General features: G+C 38.6%; 1 pseudogene; it reads left to right on the top strand.

Annotated features, from left to right (window-relative positions):
- Positions 1-8,461: 8,461 nt before the first annotated feature.
- Positions 8,462-8,953, top strand: LOC138166086 (large ribosomal subunit protein eL6-like; annotated as a pseudogene).
- The last annotated feature ends 943 nt before the right edge of the window (positions 8,954-9,896 follow it).

Below are 9,896 nucleotides of genomic sequence, written 5' to 3'. Positions count from 1 at the left end.
ATCTGTAGAATGGATGGCTTCAAAAGTGTTTTCCACCTTTATGTCGATGATCCCATGAATGAGGAGAACTGACTATCAAAAGGAACCCTATGGCAAGGATTGTGTGTTTGTGTGTATGTGAAATAAAGTCTAATAATTTTTCAAGGATTTATAGTTTTGCATATGCAGGTACTTCTTTCAATTCCATGTTTCAGAGCTCCTCTATACTATAGAAAGCCATAGGATCATAGATTTAGGCTTTGGAGGTAATCTAAAAAAAGCTGTTGATTCGACAGATGGGGGAAACAGGTTCAGAGAGGTTAAGGGATTTGCCTATATTCATCACATCTAATTGGTAACAGATCTGGGACTGAAACCCAAATCTCCTGACTCTAAGTCCAGAGTTCTTTCCACTTTATTCCACTATATGCCATGTCTGAGGATTCTGAGAGTTGCTATAGTTTAAAAAATCACCATTTCATTTTCAATTTGATAACAATTTTCTCTGAAGTTGGCCCAGCTGATCTTGGATGATACTGTTCATATAATATCTTAACATTAAAAAAACTATTCCTGGTCCCAATGGACTATAACTTTCACTCTGCTCCCTCTTCCTAAGGAACCCTCTCCTCTGCACTTCTGCCTGGATCAGATTTAGTCATGAGGGAGCCTGTCCACTAATGGGAGATGAGTAAGACTCCCTTTTCTCATGCTTTTTGGCTCATTGAACTCCCACCCTGGCAACCCAAGGATAAATTATTTAAAACTTGGGTTGTGCCTCATGTCTAGGATCCCCCTACAGAAGAATGTAGAAAGACACTCAAGGTTCAATATGACCCTGATATGAGACACATATTTATTTCCTATGCACAAAACAAATACTATAAAAAAACTTAAAAACACATATTTGATAGGACAAACTTAAATAGGAAGCAGTGCTAACTATTGTTATCATGCTAGGAAGTTGATACTTAAGACCATCTAAGCATTAGTTTCTAGAATGACTGATTAGACATTTCACATTTCACCTTGTCTCTGTACTGTCTTCCTTGAAGTCCATGTGTTTGTTCTAGAAAGACAAGACAAGCTTGGCTCTATCCTCTGGTTGATAGTTATCTTCTCAAAGAGCATTGTGACAATTGCCAGAGACTCTCCTCTACTAACATTTTTTTTTTGCTGAGTTTAGTTGTGTCTAACTCTTCATGATGTCATTTGGAGTTGTTTTGTTTTTTGGTTTGGGTTTTTTTTTTGACAAAGATACTGGAGTGGTTTGCCATTTCCTTCTCCAGCTCATTTTACTGATGAGGAAACTGAGGCAGAGTTAAGTGACTTGTCCAGGTTCACACAGCTAGTAAGTGTCTGAGACTAAATTTGAACTAACTCAGTAAGATGAGTCTTCCTGACTCCAGACCCAGACCTATATCGACTGTGCCACCTACGCTGCCATTTAGCACCAACCAAAAGGATCTAGGACCTCCAGAATTCTTGAACTTACAGGGTTACCCCCAAACCTAGACATATCTATGGCAGTTTAGATACTTATTCACCCAGAATGAAGGAAGAATAAGCCCAAGGAGATGTCCAAAGTCTAAAGTTGGGCTCTCTTCAGCAGGATGTGTGAGTACTCAGGGCTACGCAAAGGCTGAGGTGGAGGATGTGGCAGATTGCCTTTTCCTAACTTCTCACTGGAAATGATATAAAATACTTTGCATGCAATCCACAGGTGAAATGAAGAGATCTCTGAGGGAAAGTTTAATGCCTTGTAAGTGTCCCCCAAGCCATGAGTACCTCTACTCATCAACTAATCAGAACACCACCTACTCATCTCAAATCATCAAACTCTTTAGCTCCTATTGGCCAAAGAAATCGGGAAATCTAGCTCTTGTGCAAGCCAAGAGATAGCCTTACCTACAAGTATTAATCATTCCCCTTTCATAGGATGAGGAAACTAAAGCTCAGAAAAAAAGGGACAAGCCTTCATTCATTCCACTAGAAAACTCAAACTCAAATCTTGACTTAGTGGAAAGTTTCATGTGGGTAAATAAATTTCTTATGCAAATTGTTTCTTTATATGAGGCTTGCAAACCATCCTGTTAGGTGGGTTGGACATGTGTTATTGCACACATTTTCCAAATGAGGAAACTTAAGCTATGAGAAGGCATATATCTGGCCCCAAGTAACCTAAGAAGGTCTAGGATCTCTCCTATGGAGGAACATAGAAAGATACTCAAGGTTCAATATGACTCTGGTGTGAGACACATTTATTTCCTATGCATCCTGTTAGGTGGGCTAGACGTGTGTTATTACACACATTTTCCAAATGAGGACATTTAGGCTGTGAGAAGTTATACATTTTGCCCGAAGTAATATAAGTAGCAGAGCTGGATTTCAAATCTTGGTCTGGGACCCCAAGGCAAATTTCATTAGGTCAAATAGATTTAAGGCAAATGGACCTAGACTTCTTTTCCTATAACACCAACCAGCCAATTAAGAATACTTTTGCAATATGAAACACCACTCCTGAATTTACCTGTTTAGCAAATCTGTTTGTCATTTTAAAGTAATATTCCTCTATTTTGCTCTGTAATAATTTGATTTTTTTAAATTTATGACTAATGTTGCCTTGGGTTGCCATGTTTCTCTACTCTGCAAGGAAACATAGAGTTTGCTAACTAAGTTGATTTCTATGTTCCTTTAAGTTCATCACTGGACACACTGCTATTTCTAAGTTAGACTTTTATTTAAAAAATGAAAAAATAAAATAGCATGGTACACTTCTAATCACACACATATCCATACACTCACACATTCATACAACACATACACATAATCAGGTCTGATAAACATGAATATACAGCTAGCAGCCCAGGATTGTGTATGGTTAGCAGCTCAGCTTCATTCAGAGGGCACATACACAATAAAAGCAACCATATCCAACACAAGTAGGCCATACATTATAATTCGCTGTAACTCAGCAAGCCAGTGGCCAGAGCTGCATAATTTCACAGTGTAAATTAACCTGTGAAGTTCTATAGTTGTGTTTATCTCCATGTTATTACTTCACGAATCCTTCAATAATCCACTAGCCATATCATGCACTATTTACCAAAAATAACAAAACAAAACAAAAACCTACCACAAAAACACAAAACAAACAGACAAAAACCTTATTCATGGATCTCTCTATACTACAGCTAAGGATGTCTTTCCCTTCTATACTTTTAACTCTATCATCACTTAATCATTTAGATCTACTAGAAAGGTTGTTTTCCTGTTTTGGCGAGGGGGAAGAAGCATGCTTACAGCTAATTTTGCATTCACCATATACAAATTTCTCTCTTCTTTGCACGTGTAGCTCTTTTTGACTCCCCACTAGTGACACATGGCATAACTTAAAGATAGGTAGCAAAAGTACTAGCAAATAATTGAAGTGGACAATTAGGATGCTCGGGTAGCATTTATCACAAATTTTCAATGTGCCACAACCTAGGATCTTACTGAGACACACCACTGGCCAAGCATCAATGTTCTTACCCCAGTCAGTGTGATCCATGCCTCATACACAAACACAGCATTGTAGGCAAAAATGTCTTCCACCCTTAAATTTTCTGATCAGAACTATTGAAGGAAACCCAAGAGGTTATAAAACATCAAAATCATCTTTATCATACACCGAAGCGTCCCAGGGCACTGGTTGTTGGAAATATCCCTCACCCCTGGAATGCTAATAGAGAAGAGTTTCATTGTTGGTTCTAGCTCTAACATCAGCTTACCCCCATGACTTTTTTTTTATAATATCTCTTAACTCTGTGGCTCATATAATAGAATCACAGAATTTCAGAATTGTAAGGACTCTCAACTGTTTTCTGGTCTGACACATGCCCTTGCCCCTAAAATGCTCATCTAGAGGTCATAGAGTAGATACAAGACTAGTTGTAAAGAGGATCTGAATTCAAATTGTGATTCAGACATTTAATAGTTGTGAGTCCCTGGATGCATTACTTGACATATTTCTGCCTCGGTTTCCACATATTTAAGACGAGGATAGTAACAAAACCTCCCTTGTCCACCCAGGGTTGTTCTGAAGATCAGTGGAATAATATTGGCCAAGCACTTTTCGAACCTTAAATCATAATATAAATGAAGGTTGTTATTATTGGGGTCATCATCGTCTTTATCATCATTACCATCACCATCACCATCACCATCACCATCACCATCACCATCACCATCATCATCATCATCATCATCATCATCATCATCATCATCATCGTCATCATCTTTCTTTTCCCAGAATGTATGTCTCATTGCTTGAAATCTTCCAAACCTAGAGGACATTTCATTTTTGGAAAGCCCCAATTATTAGCAATTTTTTTCTGAACATCAAATCAAACTTTGCCTCTTTGAAGCAATGTTCCTGCTCTTACTCACTTGGGTCAAGCAGAGCAAATCTAATCCCTCTTCAAAAGCTCTCTTCTCTAAGCTAAATATTCCCAGTTCTTTAAACCCATCCCAACATGACATGAATTTTGCCATCCTGACTGCCCTCCTTTTAATGTTCTCAATCTTATCAATGTGCTTCATAAACTGGAGTGCCTAGATTTTGACATTATAATCCAAATGTGTTCTGACCAGGGTAGAGAAGACCAGAATTATCACTTTATTCCTGGAGACAACCACTCCTCTTTTAGTGTAGTCCAAGACTGAGTTAGCATTCTTTCTTTCTTTCCCTCTTTCTTTCCTTCTTTCTTTAATTCTTCCTTTCTTGTCTACTTTATCACACTATTGACTCATTCTGAGCTTTCATTCTACTGAAATTGTTAGATCTTCTTAAGAAAAACTGTTATCTAATCATGTCTCCCCCATCTATTGTAGAGTCAATTTGGAGAAACCAAATTTAAGACTTTCTATTTATTTATTTTAAAATTTCATCTTACTAGATTTGGCTCAAGGTTCTAGCCAGTCCAGATCTTTTGGATGCTGACTCTGTTACACAATGTGTTAACTATCACCTCCCAGATGTGTATATTATCTGTACATAAGCAACACAATGTAGCAAATTTGAATTGATTCCAATGCTAAGAATGCAGAATTTGTGATTACTCAATTAAACCTGGGTTGGCAAATCTAAGTAATTATATGCAAAAGGTAAAAGAAATTTTCTAAGAATTAGAGATATCTAAAAGTGGAAATAACAACTTTAGAATCTAGGGGAAAGGGTGTTCCCTCTTACTGATGGTCTATTTAAAAACAAAGTTTAGTTTGATAGAAAGATGATAGAGAAAACATATTAAGCATCGATTTTGTAAATACAAGCAAGTGAGGTAGTGTCTGCCCTCGATTCTAATGGGATACGGCCAAAGTGGGGAGGCCTCAAAGTCACATGTGAGCCTCTAGGTCCTCAAGTGCAGCCCTTTGGGTCTGGATTCAAAGGGCTACATATGAGAACCTAGAGGGCTGCATGTTATCTTGAGGACACAGGTTCCCCACTCCTGGGTTAAGGCAACACATTAAGGAGCACTGAAAAGAACTGGGTGCATCTAAAAGGCAAGACAAGAATAAAAGTTACCTGAATTCTGATAGAATGTGGAATATAGGATTCTATATAAAACCTCAAAGACAATAGCTGAGTGAAGTTTCTACTTACTCTAGGGCTTTGGAAAGAATCTAACAATTATGAATACAATGTACCTTATCAAATCAAATAGTATCCTATGAAAACATCAGATAAAGCCCTAGAGAACAGGGAAAAGAAGTGTTCCATAGAGAACTCTTCTCTCATGGACTCTGTTGCCTGAGACTATGATGCAATGTATAGGCACAGGAAAACAAGTTTTCTACAAGATCTAATATCAAAAATAATAATAATAATTCCTAAAGTTTTTAAACCAGGAAGTAAAGAGGGTGAGGTGAATTTTGCCATGAGTTACAAAGAATGTGATTTTGTGTGTTTTTCCAAATGCCAAGAAATTGATATGTAGTTATGAAATGGACATCCACCTAGTGTAGAAGAAGGCAAATAGGCTAGAGGGATGTATTCCAGACAAATTTGGAAAATTATATGTATTACAAAAGAAAGGAAAGAATGATTTTAAAGGGGAACCAATGGATAAATGCCAATAAAGCAGAGCCCTAATCTGTACGAGGAGGCTGGGAAGTAGAAAATGACACAGAGAAGGGAGAGAAGGATAGAGGAACTCACATATAAGGTAAGGCATTCTTCCTTTACATGACAAAGTTGGGCACACTTAGGAGGAAGCTATTTATTATATTAATTATCTGGAATGGTGATGAAGACAAATAGCTGCCACCAAGAGAAAAAACAGTCAATATTGACCAGAAGAATTGAGTAGCAATGGCTAGTGAAAATATCAGAAGAGTTAGCTTGTGAGAATTTTTAAAAAGGATAATGTGGTGACTAAGAGCTAATATGACTTCATCAAGAACAAATCATGACATATTAATTATTTTTCATTTTTACTAAACTAGATCAAGGAAATGTCCTGGATTTTAGCAGAGAATCTGACAAAGTATCTCATGGTATCATTTTACATGATATTTAGATGACTAGAGAAAGAGGAGAGAGATAATGAGGAAAGAGAAGAGAAAAGAAGAAAAGGGAAGGAAAGTAGAGGGAACAGACTGGAAAAGAGGGGAAGGAAAGAGGGAGAAGGAGAGAGGAAAGAGTAGAAATGGGAAGTGATGGGAAAGGAAAAAAGAGATAAGATGGGAGGGAAGGACAGGGAGAGAGAAGAAAAAGAGAGAAGTAGGGAGGGAAGATAGAATCAGGAAGAAGAGTGGAGAAAGAAAGAGAAAAGAAGGGAAGGGAAGGAAAGGTGAAGGAAGGGAAAAGAAAGAGGAGTGGAAAAGAAAAAAAAGGGAAGAGTAGGGAAAAGTTGTTAGGGAAGGAGAGAAGAAATGAGTGAGGGGAGTGGAAGAGAGGGGAAGGAAAAGAGAGGGAGGGGAGGAGACTAGTATATCTGATAGGAATGACAAACCTCTAGGATATTTCTTAGGGTGATATGGGTAAGTTAACCCTATACTGGAACATATAAGCTTCAACACAATAGAAAAAAATAATAATTCTCATTTTTTTTCATGAAGGCATATACTATGGTTGTAGCAAGACCTGCTGTAGGGTTCACCCCTCCTCTTTAATAAAATTGCATTAACTTTATCCCTGTTCTTGATTTGTGGCTTTCTCATGCTGCGAAGAATAAATAATAAATGATTGTAAAGCACTTGTAAATATGGAATGCCACATAAATGCTTAATAATAATCAGCTTAAGGCCAGGGAGCCAAAGGCTCTGAATAGAAATCATTGCTCAGGCCATTGTTGTTTATATGACTGAAAGAGCCATGTGCACAGTCTCCCCTTCAAATCATACTGTTGGAGGAGGAGTCAAGATGGCAAAGAGAAGCTAGGAAGTTGCCTGAGATCTCCTCAATTTCCCTTGGAAATGTTAGATTTCTGGAAGGACAGATAGCATTTTCCAGCTTAAGATAACTTGGAAGAACTTCACGAAAGGTCTGTCTCATGGAGTGTAACCCAGAACAGATTGTGATTACCTAGCCATAGCACATATCAGCAACTGAGGCCCCTTGGTCCTGGTTCAGAAGGCTACTGGAACTGCAGGCCACCCACGAGACCTTCAGGTCAAGCACAAAAGGCAAACTGCCAGCCCTGGAACCCTGGCACAACAGGAGTGACTAGGCCAGGCCTCAACAGTGCAGTGGGAAAATCATGAGCCCTGGAGGCCCCAGCACAGAAAGTCAGTTATCAGGACTCTGCTCCCCCTTTCCCTGCAAAAGAAGCTTGGAACAGTGCCCCTTGTGCTTCAGGAACAGAGCTCAGCTTCAAAAGTCACAAAATAGACAAAAATGAGCAAAAAATAGAAAAGAGCCCTGACCATAGAAAGCTGCTATGGTGACATGGAAGATAAAAACACAAACTCAGAAGAGGGCAACAGTGTCAAAATACCTACAGGCAAAGCCTTGAAGGGGAATATGAATTGGTCTGAAACCCAAAAAACTTTCTTGGAAGAACTCAAAAAGGCTTTTTAAAATCAAGTAAAAGAGGTAGAAGAAAATTGGGAAAAGAAATGAAAGGTATACAAGGGAGAGTCAACAGCTTGGAAAAGGAAAGATGAAAATTCACTGAAGAAAACAATTTCTCCTTCTTTCCTATCTCTCAAGATGGCAGACAAAAAGCCACCCAAGGAAAAGAATGTCAAAAAGGAAAAAAAAGAGAGAACATAAAGGAAGATGTTGCTGAAATGGTCAAAAAACCTCAAAAGCATTGCAATCAGAACCCAGTCCTGGCTGGAGGAATTGGTAGCTACTCCAGGTCTGCAATGTATTCCCAGAGAGCCATGCACAAGCAGAAATACCCTGCCCCCAAAACCCTGATTGAAAGGCAAAAGAAAGAAAAAGTGCCTGCTACTATCTCATAGCCTGCTGGTGGTGATAAGAATGGAGGAACTCGAGTGGTAAAGATTTGCAAAATGCCTAGGTATTACCCTACTCAGGACGTGTCTAGAAAGCTACTAAGTCATGGCAAAAAAGCCTTTCAGCCAGCATGTGAGGAGACTTCAAGCTGGCATTACCCCCAACACACTTCTGATCATGCTCACTGGCCGCCACAGGGGCAAGCAAGTGGTTTTCCTGAAGCAACTGGCTAGTGGCTTGCTACTGGTGACTGGACCTCTGACCATCAACCATGTTCCTCTGAGAAGGACCCATCAGAAATTTGTCATTGTCACCTTTACCCAGGTTAACCTTTCAGGTGTGAAAATTCCAAATCATCTTACTGATGCTTACTTCAAGAAGAGGGTCCGTAAACCTAGACACCAAGAAGGAGAGGTAGACTCTCAGATCCTGCCCCAAATCAAGAAAATTCCTCAGCTCTGTGGCTACCTGTGTTCTGTTTTCTCTCTCTCCAATGGAGTTTATCCTCACAAACTAGTGTTTTAAATGCCTTGCAGAGAACACATTAAAATATTTGCATTAAAAAAATACATGATTTCTTTAAAAAAAACATAATTGGCCAATCAGGGGGGAAATCTATTAGAGAAAACAACTCCTTAAAAAAAGTAAAAATGGCCAAATGGAAAAGGAGATACAAAAGTGAAGAAAACAATTCTTTAAAAGTTAGAATTGGGAAAGTGGAAGCTAATGACTCTGTGAGACATGAAGAATCAGTCAAAAAAATGAAAAGAATGAGAAAAAAAGAAGGAAATGTAAAATATGTTATTGGAAAAACAACTGACCTAAACAACAGTTTCATGAGATATAATTTAAGCATTATTCGAATACCTAAAAGCCATGACCAATATGACCCCGGATAGCATCTTTCAAGAGATTGTCAAATAAAACTGCCCTGATATCCTAGAACCAGAAAGTAAAAATAGTCATTGAAGTAATCCATTGATCATCTCCTGAAAGAGATCCCAAAATGAAAACTCTGAGGAATATATATTTGTTTTGCTTTTTGGAGGGGGGAAGGCAGGGAAATTGGGGACTTGCCCACAGTCACATGGCTAGTAAGTGTTCAGTGTCTGAGGTTGAATTTGAACTCATCTCCTCCTCACTCTATTGTTAGTGTTCTATTCACTGTGCCACCTAGTTGCCCAAACTCTAAGGAATATTATAGCCAAATTCCAGAATCATCAGGAAAAGGAGAAAATACTGCAAGCAGGCAGAAAAAGAAATTCAGATATCAAGGAGCCACAGTCAGGATTACACAGAACTTGCAGCTCCTATATTAAAGGATTGGAGGGCTTGGAACATGATGTTCTGGAAGGCAAAGGAACTTGGATTACAACCAAAAATTAACTACCCAGCAAAGTTAAGCATAATCGTTCAGGGGAAAAGATGGACATTCAGCAAAATAGGGGACTTTTAGTCATTCCTGATA

The sequence above is a fragment of the Petaurus breviceps genome, unplaced genomic scaffold (genome assembly GCF_028583685.1).
Source record: "Petaurus breviceps papuanus isolate PSGF00001 unplaced genomic scaffold, PetGlider_PUasm1.0 220, whole genome shotgun sequence".
NCBI lineage: Eukaryota > Metazoa > Chordata > Mammalia > Diprotodontia > Petauridae > Petaurus > Petaurus breviceps.
The sequence above is the reverse complement of the archived record's forward strand: the minus strand, read 5'-3'. Positions and strand labels throughout refer to the sequence as shown.